Raw genomic sequence first — 15,657 nt, 5'->3', positions numbered from 1 at the left:
CTGTTTTGTTATGGTTTACTTAGTCACTGTTACGTTCTCTTGGTTTTTTAAAGTTAATTTTGGATTTCTTTCATTGAAACGCAAGAGTTGGAATATTTCAGTAGCGTTTTTTCGTGATTTACCATGTCAGAGTTAAATGCAAGAGTTAGGAATATTTCAGTAGTGTTTTGTTGTGCTTTACCTTCTCACAGTTACATTCTCTCGATTTTTAAAAGTTCATTGTGGATTTCACTCGTTGAAATGTGTTTTGTTGTGCTTTACTTTGTCACAGTTACGTTCTCTTAATTTTTCAAAGTTCATTTTGAATTTCTTTCATTGAAATGCAAGAGTTGGAATATTTCAGTAGTGGTTTGTTATGGCTTACCATGTTACAGCTACATTCTCTTGATTTTTCCAAGTTCATTTTGAATTTCTTTCATTGAAATGCAAGAGTTGGATTATTTCAGTAGTGGTTTGTCTTGGTTTACCATTTCACAGTTACATTCTCTTGATTTTTCAAAGTTCTTTTTCGATTTCTTTCATTGAAATGCAAGAGTTGGAATATTTCAGTAGTGTTATGTCGTGGTTTACTTTGTCAGAGTTACATTCTCTTGATTTTTCAAAGTTCATTTTGAATTTTAAGAAGCACACTGGAATTTATATTTATATTCATTTTCGATTTCTTTTGTTGAAATGTAAGAGTTGGAATATTTCAGTAGTGTTTTTTCGTGGTTTACCTTGTCACAGTTACATTCTCTTGATTTTTCAAAGTTCATTGTGAATTTCTTTCATTGAAACGCAAGAGTTGGAATATTTCAGTAGTGTTTTGTTGTGGTTTACATTGTCACAGTTACATTCTCTTATTTTTCAAAGTTCATTTTGAATTTCTTTCGTTGAAATCCAAGAGTTGGAATATTTCAGTAGTGTTTTGTCGTGGTTTACCTTGTCACAGTTATATTCTCTTAATTTTTCAAAGTTCATTGTGGGTTTCATTCATTGAAATGCAAGAGTTGGAATATTTCAGTAGTGTTTTGTTATGGTTTACCTTGTCACAGTTACATTTTCTTGATTTTTCAAAGTTCATTGTGGATTTCTTTCGTTGAAATGTAAGAGTTAGAATATTTCAGTAGTGTTTTCATACGGTTTACTTAGTCACAGTTACATTCTCTTGATTTTTCAAAGATCATTTTTGATTTCTTTCGTTGAAATTCAAGAGTTGGAAATATTTCAGTAGTGTTTTGTTGTGGTTTACCTTTTCACTTTTACATTCTCTTGATTTTTCACAGTTCATTTTGAAAATCTTTCGTTGAAATGTAAGAGTTGAAAATATTTCAATAGTGTTTTATCGTGGTTTACTTTGTCACTGTTACATTCTGTTGATTTTTCAAAGTTCATTTTGGATTTCATTCATTGAAATGCAAGAGTTGGAATTTTTCAGTGGTGTTTTGTCGTGGTTTACCTTGTCACAGTTACATTCTCTTGATGTTTCAAAGTTCATTTTGAATTTTAAGAAGCACACTGGAATTTATATTTATATTCATTTTCGATTTCTTTCGATGAAATGTAAGAGTTGGAATATTTCAATAGTGTTATGTCGTGGTTTACCTTATCACAGTTACCTTCTCTTGATTTTTCAATGTTTATTTTAAATCTCTTTCATTGAAATGCAAGAGTTGGAATATTTCAGTAGTGTTTTGTTGTGGTTTACATTGTCACATTTACATTCTCTTATTTTTCAAAGTTCATTTTGAATTTCTTTCGTTGAAATCCAAGAGTTGGAATATTTCAGTAGTGTTTTGTCGTGTTTTACCTTGTCACAGTTACATTCTCTTAATTTTTCAAAGTTCATTGTGGGTTTCATTCATTGAAATGCAAGAGTTGGAATATTTCAGTAGTGTTTTGTTATGGTTTACCTTGTCACAGTTACATTTTCTTGATTTTTCAAAGTTCATTGTGGATTTCTTTCATTGAAATGTAAGAGTTAGAATATTTCAGTTGTGTTTTCAAATGGTTTACTTAGTCACAGTTACATTCTCTTGATTTTTCAAAGATCATTTTGGATTTATTTCGTTGAAATTCAAGAGTTGGAAATATTTCAGTAGTGTTTTGTTGTGGTTTACCTTTTCAATTTTACATTCTCTTGATTTTTCAAAGTTCATTTTGAAAATCTTTCGTTGAAATGTAAGAGTTGAAAATATTTCAATAGTGTTTTATCGTGGTTTACCTTGTCACTGTTACATTCTCTTGATTTTTCAAAGTTCATTTTGAATTTCATTCATTGAAATGCAAAAGGTGGAATTTTTCAGTGGTGTTTTGTCGTGGTTTACCTTGTCACAGTTACATTCTCATTATTTTTCAAAGTTCATTTTGAATTTCTTTCATTGAAAGACAAGAGTTTACCTTGTCACAGTTACATTCTCTTGATTTTTCAAGTTTCTTGATTTTTCAAAGTTCATTGTGGATTTCTTTCATTGAAATGTAAGAGTTATAATATTTCAGTAGTGTTTTGATATGGTTTACTTAGTCACAGTTACATTCTCTTGATTTTTTAAAGATCATTTTGGATTTATTTCGTTGAAATTCAAGAGTTGGAAATATTTCAGTAGTTTTTTGTTGAGGTTTACCTTTTCACTGTTACATTCTCTTGATTTTTCAAAGTTCATTTTGAAAATCTTTCGTTGAAATGTAAGAGTTGGAAATATTTCAATAGTGTTTTATCGTGGTTTACCTTGTCACTGTTACATTCTCTTGATTTTTCAAAGTTCATTTTGAATTTTATTCATTGAAAAGCAAGAGTTGGAATATTTCAGTGGTGTTTTTTCGTGGTTTACCTTCTCACAGTTACATTCTCATGATTTTTCAAAGTTCATTTTGAATTTCTTTCATTGAAAGACAAGAGTTGGAATATTTCACTACTGTTTTGTTATGGTTTACTTAGTCACTGTTACGTTTTCTTGATTTTTCAAAGTTAATTTTGGATTTCTTTCATTGAAACGCAAGAGTTGGAATATTTCAGTAGCGTTTTTTCGTGATTTACCATGTCAGAGTTAAATGCAAGAGTTAGGAATATTTCAGTAGTGTTTTGTTGTGCTTTACCTTCTCACAGTTACATTCTCTCGATTTTTAAAAGTTCATTGTGGATTTCATTCGTTGAAATGTGTTTTGTTGTGCTTTACTTTGTCACAGTTACGTTCTCTTAATTTTTCAAAGTTCATTTTGAATTTCTTTCATTGAAATGCAAGAGTTGGAATATTTCAGTAGTGGTTTGTTGTGGCTTACCATGTTACAGTTACATTCTCTTGATTTTTCCAAGTTCATTTTGAATTTCTTTCATTGAAATGCAAGAGTTGGATTATTTCAGTAGTGGTTTGTCTTGGTTTACCATTTCACAGTTACATTCTCTTGATTTTTCAAAGTTCTTTTTCGATTTCTTTCGTTGAAATGTAAGAGTTGGAATATTTCAGTAGTGTTATGTCGTGGTTTACTTTGTCAGAGTTACTTTCTCTTGATTTTTCAAAGTTCATTTTGAATTTTAAGAAGCACACTGGAATTTATATTTATATTCATTTTCGATTTCTTTTGTTGAAATGTAAGAGTTGGAATATTTCAGTAGTGTTTAGTCGTGGTTTACCTTGTCACAGTTACATTCTCTTGATTTTTAAAAGTTCATTTTGTATTACTTTCATTGAAATGCAAGAGTTGGAATATTTAAGTAGTGTTTTGTTGTGGTTTTACATTGTCACAGTTACATTCTCTTATTTTTTCAAATTTCATTTTGAATTTCTTTCGTTGAAATGCAAGAGTTGGAATATTTCAGTAGTGTTTTGTCGTGGTTTACCTTGTCACAGTTACATTCTCTTAATTTTTCAAAGTTCATTGTGGGTTTCATTCATTGAAATGCAAGAGTTGGAATATTTCAGTAGTGTTTTGTTATGGTTTACCTTGTCACAGTTACATTCTCTTGATTTTTCAAAGTTCATTTTGAATTTCATTCATTGAAATGCAAGAGTTGGAATTTTTCAGTGGTGTTTTGTCGTGGTTTACCTTGTCACAGTTACATTCTCATGATTTTTCAAAGTTCATTTTGAATTTCTTTCATTGAAAGACAAGAGTTGGAATATTTCACTACTGTTTTGTTATGGTTTACTTAGTCACTGTTACGTTCTCTTGATTTTTCAAAGTTAATTTTGGATTTCTTTCATTGAAACGCAAGAGTTGGAATATTTCAGTAGCGTTTTTTCGTGATTTACCATGTCAGACTTAAATGCAAGAGTTAGAAATATTTCAGTAGTGTTTTGTTGTGCTTCACCTTCTCACAGTTACATTCTCTCGATTTTTAAAAGTTCATTGTGGATTTCATTCGTTGAAATTTGTTTTGTTGTGCTTTAATTTGTCACAGTTACGTTCTCTTAATTTTTCAAAGTTCATTTTGAATTTCTTTCATTGAAATGCAAGAGTTGGAATATTTCAGTAGTGGTTTGTTGTGGCTTACCATGTTACAGTTACATTCTCTTGATTTTTCCAAGTTCATTTTGAATTTCTTTCATTGAAATGCAAGAGTTGGATTATTTCAGTAGTGGTTTGTCTTGGTTTACCATTTCACAGTTACATTCTCTTGATTTTTCAAAGTTCTTTTTCGATTTCTTTCGTTGAAATGTAAGAGTTGGAATATTTCAGTAGTGTTATGTCGTGGTTTACTTTGTCAGAGTTACTTTCTCTTGATTTTTCAAAGTTCATTTTGAATTTTAAGAAGCACACTGGAATTTATATTTATATTCATTTTCGATTTCTTTTGTTGAAATGTAAGAGTTGGAATATTTCAGTAGTGTTTAGTCGTGGTTTACCTTGTCACAGTTACATTCTCTTGATTTTTCAAAGTTCATTTTGGATTTCTTTCATTGAAATGCAAGAGTTGGAATATTTCAGTAGTGTTTTGTCGTGCTTTACATTTTCACAATTACATTCTCTTATTTTTCAAAGTTCATTTTGAATTTCTTTCGTTGAAATCCAAGAGTTGGAATATTTCAGTAGTGTTTTGTCGTGGTTTACCTTGTCACAGTTACATTCTCTTAATTTTTCAAAGTTCATTGTGGGTTTCATTCATTGAAATGCAAGAGTTGGAATATTTCAGTAGTGTTTTGTTATGGTTTACCTTGTCACAGTTACATTTTCTTGATTTTTCAAAGTTCATTGTGGATTTCTTTCGTTGAAATGTAAGAGTTAGAATATTTCAGTAGTGTTTTCATACGGTTTACTTAGTCACAGTAACATTCTCTTGATTTTTCAAACATCATTTTTGATTTCTTTCGTTGAAATTCAAGAGTTGGAAATATTTCAGTAGTGTTGTTGTGGTTTACCTTTTCACTTTTACATTCTCTTGATTTTCCACAGTTCATTTTGAAAATCTTTCGTTGAAATGTAAGAGTTGAAAATATTTCAATAGTGTTTTATCGTGGTTTACCTTGTCACTGTTACATTCTGTTGATTTTTCAAAGTTCATTTTGGATTTCATTCATTGAAATGCAAGAGTTGGAATTTTTCAGTGGTGTTTTGTCGTGGTTTACCTTGTCACAGTTACATTCTCTTGATGTTTCAAAGTTCATTTTGAATTTTAAGAAGCACACTGGAATTTATATTTATATTCATTTTCGATTTCTTTCGTTGAAATGTTAGAGTTGGAATATTTCAGTATTGTTTTGTCGTGGTTTACCTTGTCACAGTTACCTTCTCTTGATTTTTCAAAGTTCATTTTGAATTTCTTTTATTGAAATGCAAGAGTTGGAATATTTCAGTAGTGTTTTGTTGTGGTTTACATTGTCACAGTTACATTCTCTTAATTTTTCAAAGTTCATTGTGGGTTTCTTTCGTTGAAATGTAAGAGTTGGAATATTTCAGTAGTGTTTTGTTATGGTTTACCTTGTCACAGTTACATTTTCTTGATTTTTCAAAGTTCATTGTGGATTTCTTTCATTGAAATGAAAGAGTTAGAATATTTCAGTAGTGTTTTCAAATGGTTTACTTAGTCACAGTTACATTCTCTTGATTTTTCAAAGATCATTTTGGATTTATTTCGTTGAAAGACAAGAGTTGGAACATTTCACTACTGTTTTGTTATGGTTTACTTAGTCACTGTTATTTGTTCTTTTGATTTTTCAAAGTTAATTTTGGATTTCTTTCATTGAAACGCAGGAGTTGGAATATTTCAATAGTGTTTTTTCGTGATTTACCATGTCACAGTTAAATGCAAGAGTAAGGAATATTTCAGTAGTGTTTTGTTGTGCTTTACCTTCTCACAGTTACATTCTCTCGATTTTTAAAAGTTCATTGTGGATTTCTTTCGTTGAAATGTGTTTTGTTGTGCTTTACTTTGTCACAGTTACATTCTCTTAATTTTTCAAAGATCATTTTGAATTTCTTTCATTGAAATGCAAGAGTTGGAATATTTCAGTAGTGGTTTGTTGTGGTTTACCATGTTACAGTTACATTCTCTCGATTTTTCCAAGTTCATTTTGAATTTCTTTCATTGAAATGCAAGAGTTGGATTATTTCAGTAGTGGTTTGTGTTGGTTTACCATTTCACAGTTACATTCGCTTGATTTTTCAAAGTTCATTTTTGATTTCTTTCGTTGAAATGTAAGAGTTGGAATATTTCAGTAGTGTTTTGTCGTGGTTTACCTTGTCACAGTTACATTCTCGTAATTTTTCAAAGTTCATTTGAATTTCTTTCATTGAAATGCAAGAGTTGGAATATTTCAGTAGTGTTATGTCGTGGTTTACTTTGTCAGAGTTACATTCTCTTGATTTTTCAAAGTTCATTTTGAATTTTAAGAAGCACACTGGAATTTATATTGTTTGTTTAAGTGTAATATCTGGCATCATTAACCTTTCTCTTTAAATTGAATTTGTCTGAAGAACTGGTTTAGCCTGCCTACCAGTCCAGTGGAAAAGGCAGGCAAGCCTAGCAGCCCCAACCCCAGGGGTGCAATTGGGGACCCCTAGGTACAGTCTTTTTATTTTTCTGCCTGGTGCCTACACCTCTGCTTTGCTTTTATTAGAACCTTTTATAATTTATAATTGCTTGTGCCAGCCGGAAGATCCCTTGCCTTTTGCTGTTGGTTTGTAGCTTGATTAGCCTAGTTTGGAGTCTACTTTAGCCTACATCATGGGTGACAACTCAAAAAAGAGCTACAGACCACCTAGTCACAGAGAGATGAGATCAGAGTGCTCCATCCAGTACAGTGGAGCTGAAACTATTAATGATCAGATTACTATGCTCACCTCACACATTAACACCCTTAAGAACAAGCAGAAGCTAATTGCAGATTCAATTAATGACCAAAACCTTAAATCTACTATGGCAGAAGTTGTCAGTGAGGCACTGTCTAATGAGGTTGGTTCTTTGGTTGAGGCCTCTGTTAAAAAACTTGCCTCTAGTCATCTGCCTGCTGCTTTTGATGCTAACAACATGGAAATTATTAAACAAGAGGTATATAATAGTCTTAAAATGAATTTTTATGTGCTTGTGGAAAAATCACTAAAACAATATGATTTGAGGATGTCAAAGCTTGAATCATCTCTTCATTTGCTTGATTCAGGTTTATCAGAGCTGCAAAAATCACTGAAGCCAATTCAACTCAATGTGGATCGTCTTAGCGACCAGTTTGACCAAATGAAAATTTCAAATCAGCTGATCCTATTTGGTTTCAAAGAAGACCCTTATCCAGAAGTATTCTACTTTTTTACGTAGTTCTTCTCGTAGATTTGTTTTGCCCAAACGTTCATCTATAGCAGCCCAGAGGTCTCCTGTTTATAAATCAATTCAATTATGGAATTCAATCTCACCGGATGTCCCGTTATTACTGTCTGCAAAGGCAGTTATTCGTCGTGTATTTCCAGTTTTGTAATTTCTCTCTCCTTCGTTTATTTTCCCTGTTTTCCCTTTTCCTAGTGTTTCTCCTTTTGTATTTTTCCCTTATATATCGCTTTTGTTTTACTGTATGGTATTGTGCATTCTCTTTAATCTTTATTTCATATATATTGTTTGATTTAGAGTAATATTTATGGTTGTTTTAGTACTTTATTATTGTGTTGTAAGGCCCACAACAAGCCAAGCTTCTTGGGCTAAATAATTTTTCTTTACGTTTGTAATACAGTTTAGTATTAATAAAATGATTGATTGATTGATTGATTGATTGATTAAATTTCTTTCATTGAAATGCAAGAGTTTGAATATTTCAGTAGTGTTTTGTTGTGGTTTACATTGTCTCAGTTACATTCTCTTATTTTTTCAAAGTTCATTTTGAATTTCTTTCGTTGAAATGCAAGAGTTGGAATATTTCAGTACTGTTTTGTCGTAGTTTACCTTGTCACAGTTACATTCTCTTAATTTTTCAAAGTTCATTGTGGATTTCTTTCATTGAAATGCAAGAGGTGGAATATTTCAGTAGTGTTGTTGTGGTTTACCTTGTCACACTTACATTTTCTTGATCTTTCAAAGTTCATTTTGAATTTCTTTCATTGAAATTTAAGAGTTGGAATATTCCACTAGTGTTTTGTCATGGTTTACCTTGTCACAGTTACATTCTCTTGATTCTTCAAAGTTCATTTTGAATTTATTTCGTTGAAATGTAAGAATTGGAATATTTCAGTACGGTTTTATCGTGATTTACCTTGTCACAGCTATATTCTCTTGATGTTTCAAAGTTCATTTTGAATTTCTTTCCTTGAACTGCAAGAGTTGGAATATTTCAGTAGTGTTTTGTTGTGGTTTACCTTGTCACAGTTACATTTTCTTGATTTTTAAAGTTCATTTTGAATTTCTTTCATTGAAATGCAAGAGTTGGAATATTTCAGTAGTGTTTTGTTGTGGTTTACTTTGTCAAAGTTACATTCTCTTGATTTTTCAAAGTTCATTTTGAATTTCTTTCATTGAAATGCAAGAGTTGGAATATTTCAGTAGTGTTTTGTCATGGTTTATCATGTCAGAGCTACATTCTCTTGATTTTTAAAATTTCTTTCCTTGAACTGCAAGAGTTGGAATATTTCAGTAGTGTTTTGTTGTGGTTTACCTTGTCACAGTTACATTTTCTTGAATTTTAAAGTTCATTTTGAATTTCTTTCATTGAAATGCAAGAGTCGGAGTATTTCAGTAGTGTTTTGTTGTGGTTTACTTTGTCACAGTTACATTCTCTTGATTTTTCAAAGTTCATTTTGAATTTCTTTCATTGAAATGCAAGAGTTGGAATATTTCAGTAGTGTTTTGTCATGGTTTACCATGTCAGAGCTACATTCTCTTGATTTTTCAAAGTTCATTTTGAGAGTTGGAATATTTCAGTGATTCAGATTTTTTTCATTGAAATGCAAGAGTTGGAATATTTCAGTAGTGTTTTTTCGTGATTTACCATATCACAGTTAAATGCAACAGTTAGGAATATTTCAGTAGTGTTTTGTTGTGCTTTACCTTCTCAGAGTTACATTTTCTCGATTTTTCAAAGTTCATTGTTGATTTCTTTCGTTGAAATGTGTTTTGTTGTGCTTTACTTTGTCACAGTTACATTCTCTTAATTTTTCAAAGTTGATTTTGAATATCTTTCATTGAAATGCAAGAGTTGGAATATTTCAGTAGTGGTTTGTTGTGGTTTACCATGTCACAGTTACATTCTCTCGATTTTTCAAAGTTCATTTTGAATTTCTTTTATTGAAATGCAATAGTTGGATTATTTCAGTAGTGGTTTGTCTTGGTTTACCATTTCACAGTTACATTCTCTTGATTTTTCAAAGTTCATTTTGGATTTCTTTCGTTGAAATGCAAGAGTTGGAATATTTCAGTAGTGTTTTGTTGTGGTTTAACTTGTCACAGATACATTCTCTTGATTTTTAAAGTTCATTTTGGATTTCTTTAATTGAAATGAAAGAGTTGGAGTATTTCAGTAGTGTTTTGTTGTGGTTTACCTTGTCAAAGTTACATTCTCTTGATTTTTCAAAGTTCATTTTGGATTTCTTTAATTTAAATGCAAGCGTTAGATTATTTCAGTAGTGTTTTGTCATGGTTTATCATGTCAGAGCTACATTCTCTTGATTTTTAAAATTTCTTTCCTTGAACTGCAAGAGTTGGAATATTTCAGTAGTGTTTTGTTGTGGTTTACCTTGTCACAGTTACATTTTCTTGAATTTTAAAGTTCATTTTGAATTTCTTTCATTGAAATGCAAGAGTCGGAGTATTTCAGTAGTGTTTTTTTGTGGTTTACTTTGTCACAGTTACATTCTCTTGATTTTTCAAAGTTCATTTTGAATTTCTTTCATTGAAATGCAAGAGTTGGAATATTTCAGTAGTGTTTTGTCATGGTTTATCATGTCAGAGCTACATTCTCTTGATTTTTCAAAGTTCATTTTGAGAGTTGGAATATTTCAGTGATTCGGATTTTTTTCATTGAAATGCAAGAGTTGGAATATTTCAGTAGTGTTTTTTCGTGATTTACCATATCACAGTTAAATGCAACAGTTAGGAATATTTCAGTAGTGTTTTGTTGTGCTTTACCTTCTCAGAGTTACATTTTCTCAATTTTTCAAAGTTCATTGTTGATTTCTTTCGTTGAAATGTGTTTTGTTGTGCTTTACTTTGTCACAGTTACATTCTCTTAATTTTTCAAAGTTGATTTTGAATATCTTTCATTGAAATGCAAGAGTTGGAATATTTCAGTAGTGGTTTGTTGTGGTTTACCATGTCACAGTTACATTCTCTCGATTTTTCAAAGTTCATTTTGAATTTCTTTTATTGAAATGCAATAGTTGGATTATTTCAGTAGTGGTTTGTCTTGGTTTACCATTTCACAGTTACATTCTCTTGATTTTTCAAAGTTCATTTTCTATTTCTTTCGTTGAAATGTAAGAGTTGGAATATTTCAGTAGTGTTTTGTTGTGGTTTACCTTGTCACAGTTGCATTTTCTTGATTTTTAAAGTTCATTTTGAATTTCTTTCATTGAAATGCAAGAGTTGGAGTATTTCAGTAGTGTTTTGTTGTGGTTTACTTTGTCAAAGTTACATTCTCTTGATTTTTCAAAGTTCATTTTGAATTTCTTTCATTGAAATGCAAGAGTTGGAATATTTCAGTAGTGTTTTGTCATGGTTTATCATGTCAGAGCTACATTCTCTTGATTTTTAAAAGTTCATTTTGAATTTCTTTCCTTGAACTGCAAGAGTTGGAATATTTCAGTAGTGTCTTGTTGTGGTTTACCTTGTCACAGTTGCATTTTCTTGATTTTTAAAGTTCATTTTGAATTTCTTTCATTGAAATGCAAGAGTCGGAGTATTTCAGTAGTGTTTTGATGTGGTTTACTTTGTCACAGTTACATTCTCTTAATTTTTCAAAGTTGATTTTGAATATCTTTCATTGAAATGCAAGAGTTGGAATATTTCAGTTGTGGTTTGTTGTGGTTTACCATGTCACAGTTACATTCTCTCGATTTTTCAAAGTTCATTTTGAATTTCTTTTATTGAAATGCAATAGTTTGATTATTTCAGTAGTGGTTTGTCTTGGTTTACCATTTCACAGTTACATTCTCTTGATTTTTCAAAGTTCATTTTCGATTTCTTTCATTGAAATGTAAGAGTTGGAATATTTCAGTAGGGTTTTCTCTTGGTTTACCTTGTCACAGTTACATTCTCTTGATTTTTCAAAGTTCATTTTGGATTTCTTTCGTTGAAATGCAAGATTTGGAATATTTTAGTAGTGTTATCTCGTGGTTTAGTTTGTCAGAGTTACATTCTCTTGATTTTTCAAAGTTCATTCTGAATTCCTTTCATTGAAATGCAAGAGTTGGAATATTTCAGTAGTGTTTTGTCGTGGTTTACCTTGTCACAGTTACATACTCTTAATTTTTCAAAGTTCATTTTCAATTTCTTTCGTTGAAATGCAAGAGTTGGAATATTTCAATAGCATTTTGTCGTGGTTTACCTTGTCACAGTTACATTCTCTTAATTTTTCAAAGTTCATTTTGGATTTCTTTCATTGAAATGCAAGAGCTGAAATATTTCAGTAGTGTTTTGTTGTGGTTTACCTTGTCACACTTACATTTTCTTGATCCTTCAAAGTTTATTTTGAATTTTTTTCATTGAAATGTAAGAGTTGGAAAATTTCACTCATTGCAAGAGTTGCAATATTTCAGTAGTGTTTTGTTGTGGTTTACCTTGTCACAGTTACATTTTCTTGATTTTTCAAAGTTTATTTTGAATTTCTTTTATTGAAATACAAGAGTTGGAGTATTTCAGTAGTGTTTTGTTGTGGTTTACCTTGTCACAGTTACATTCTCTTGATTTTTTAAAGTTTATTTTGAATTTTTTTCATTGAAATGTAAGAGTTGAAAAATTCCACTCATTGCAAGAGTTGCAATATTTCAGTAGTGTTTTGTTGTGGTTTACCTTGTCACAGTTACATTTTCTTGATTTTTCAAAGTTCATTTTGAATTTCTTTTAATGAAATGCAAGTGTTGGAGTATTTCAGTAGTGTTTTGTTGTGGTTTACCTTGTCACAGTTACATTTTCTTGATTTTTCAAAGTTCATTTTGAATTTCATTCATTGAAATGCAAGAGTTTGAATATTTCAGTAGTGTTTTGTTGCGGTTTACATTGTCTCAGTTACATTCTCTTAATTTTTCAAAGTTCATTTTGAATTTCTTTCGTTGAAATGCAAGAGTTGGAATATTTCAGTAGTGTTTTGTCGTGGTTTACCTTGTCACAGTTACATTCTCTTAATTTTTCAAAGTTCATTGTGGATTTCTTTCATTGAAATGCAAGAGCTGGAATATTTCAGTAGTGTTTTATTGTGGTTTACCTTGTCACACTTACATTTTCTTGATCTTTCAAAGTTCATTTTGAATTTCTTTCATTGAAATTTAAGAGTTGGAATATTCCACTAGTGTTTTGTCATGGTTTACCTTGTCACAGTTACATTCTCTTGATTCTTCAAAGTTCATTTTGAATTTATTTCGTTGAAATGTAAGAATTGGAATATTTCAGTAGTGTTTTATCGTGATTTACCTTGTCACAGCTATATTCTCTTGATTTTTAAAAGTTCATTTTGGATTTCTTTCCTTGAACTGCAAGAGTTGGAATATTTCAGTAGTGTTTTGTTGTGGTTTACCTTGTCACAGTTGCATTTTCTTGATTTTTAAAGTTCATTTTGAATTTCTTTCATTGAAATGCAAGAGTTGGAGTATTTCAGTAGTGTTTTGTTGTGGTTTACTTTGTCAAAGTTACATTCTCTTGATTTTTCAAAGTTCATTTTGAATTTCTTTCATTGACATGCAAGCGTTGGAATATTTCAGTAGTGTTTTGTCATGGTTTATCATGTCAGAGCTACATTCTCTTGATTTTTAAAAGTTCATTTTGAATTTCTTTCCTTGAACTTCAAGAGTTGGAATATTTCAGTAGTGTTTTGTTTTGGTTTAACTTGTCACAGTTACATTTTCTTGATTTTTAAAGTTCATTTTGAATTTCTTTCATTGAAATGCAAGAGTCGGAGTATTTCAGTAGTGTTTTGATGTGGTTTACTTTGTCACAGTTACATTCTCTTAATTTTTCAAAGTTCATTTTGGATTTCTTTCATTGAAATGCAAGAGCTGAAATATTTCAGTAGTGTTTTGTTGTGGTTTACCTTGTCACACTTACATTTTCTTGATCCTTCAAAGTTTATTTTGAATTTTTTTCATTGAAATGTAAGAGTTGGAAAATTCCACTCATTGCAAGAGTTGCAATACTTCAGTAGTGTTTGTTGTGGTTTACCTTGTCACAGTTACATTTTCTTGATTTTTCAAAGTTCATTTTGAATTTCTTTTATTGAAATGCAAGAGTTGGAGTATTTCAGTAGTGTTTTGTTGTGGTTTACCTTGTCACAGTTACATTCTCTTGATTTTTCAAAGTTTATTTTGAATTTTTTTCATTGAAATGTAAGAGTTTAAAAATTCCACTCATTGCATGAGTTGGAATACTTCAGTAGTGTTTTGTTGTTGGTTTACCGTATCGCACTGACGTTGTCTTGATTTTTCAAAGTTCATTTTGAATTTCTTTTTTTGAAATGCATCAGTTGACGTATTTTAGTAGTTTTTTTTCGTGGTTTATCGTATCATAGTTACATTTTCTTGATTTTTCAAAGTTCATTTTGAATTTATTTCATGGAAATGCAAGAGTTGGAATATTTCAGTAGTGTTTTGTCATGGTTTATCATGTCACAGCTACATTCTCTTGATTTTTCAAAGTTCATTTTGAGTTTTGGACTATTTCAGTAGTGTTTTACCTTGTCACAGTTACATTCTCTTGATTTTTCAAAGTTCATTTTGATTTCTTTCGTTGAAATGCAAGAGTTGGAATATTTCAGCAGTGTTTTATCATGGTTTACCTTGTCACAGTTACGTTCTCTTAATTTTTTCAAAGTTCAGTTTGAATTTCTTTCTTTAAAAAAAAAAGAGTTGGAATATTTCAGTAGTGTTTTGTCATGGTTTACCTTGTCATAGTTAAATTCTCTTGATTTTTCAAAGTTCATTATGAATTTCTTTCGTTTACTTGCAAGAGTTGGAATATTTCAGTAGTGTTTTGTCGTGGTTTACTTTGCCACAGTTACATTCTCTTGATTTTTCAAAGTTAATTTTGGATTTTGTTTCATTGAAATGTAAGAGTTGGAATATTTCAGTAGTGTTTTATCGTTATTTACCATTTCACAGTTAACTGCAACAGTTAGGAATATTTCAGTAGTTTTTTTTTGTGCTTTACCTTCTCACAGTTACATTTTCATGATTTTTTAAAGTTCATTGTGAATTTCTTTCGTTGAAATGGGTTTTGTTGTGCTTTACTTTGTCACAGTTACATTCTCTTAATTTTTCAAAGTTCATTTTGAATTTCTTTCATTGAAATGCAAGAGTTGGAATATTTCAGTAGTGGTTTATTGTGGTTTACCATGTCACAGTTACATTCTCTCGATTTTTCAAAGTTCATTTTGGATTTCTTTCATTGAAATGCAAGAGTTGGAATATTTCAGCAGTGGTTTGTCGTGGTTTACTTTGTCAGAGTTACATTCTCTTGATTTTTCAAAGTTCATTTTGAATTTCTTTCATAGAATGCAAGAGTTGGAATATTTCAGTAGTGTTTTGTTGTGGTTTACATTGTCACAGTTACATTCTCTTAATTTTTCTAAGTTCATTTTCAATTTCTTTCGTTGAAATGCAAGAGTTGGAATATTTCAGTAGCGTTTTGTCGTGTCACATGTTGCACCATGTAGTGCAAATATTCCAAGTAGTGTTTTGTCGTGCTTTACCTTGTCACAGTTACATTCTCTTGATTTTTAAAAGTTCAATTTGAATTTCTTACCTTGAACTGCAAGAGTTGGAATATTTCAGTAGTATTTTGTTTTGGTTTACCTTGTCACAGTTACATTTTCTTGATTTTTCAAAGTTCATTTTGAATTTCTTTTATTGAAATGCAATAGTTGGATTATTTCAGTAGTGGTTTGTCTTGGTTTACCATTTCACAGTTACATTCTCTTGATTTTTCAAAGTTCATTATCGATTTCTTTCATTTAAATGTAAGATTTGGAATATTTCAGTTGGGTTTTGTCTTGGTTTACCTTGTTACAGTTACATTCTCTTTATTTTTCAAAGTTCATTTTGGATTTCTTTCATTGAAATGCA

The sequence above is a fragment of the Artemia sp. Qi Xiang Cuo genome, chromosome 8 (genome assembly GCF_049724085.1).
Source record: "Artemia sp. Qi Xiang Cuo chromosome 8, ASM4972408v1, whole genome shotgun sequence".
Taxonomy (NCBI): domain Eukaryota; kingdom Metazoa; phylum Arthropoda; class Branchiopoda; order Anostraca; family Artemiidae; genus Artemia; species Artemia sp. Qi Xiang Cuo.
Note: the sequence above shows the minus strand (reverse complement) of the source record.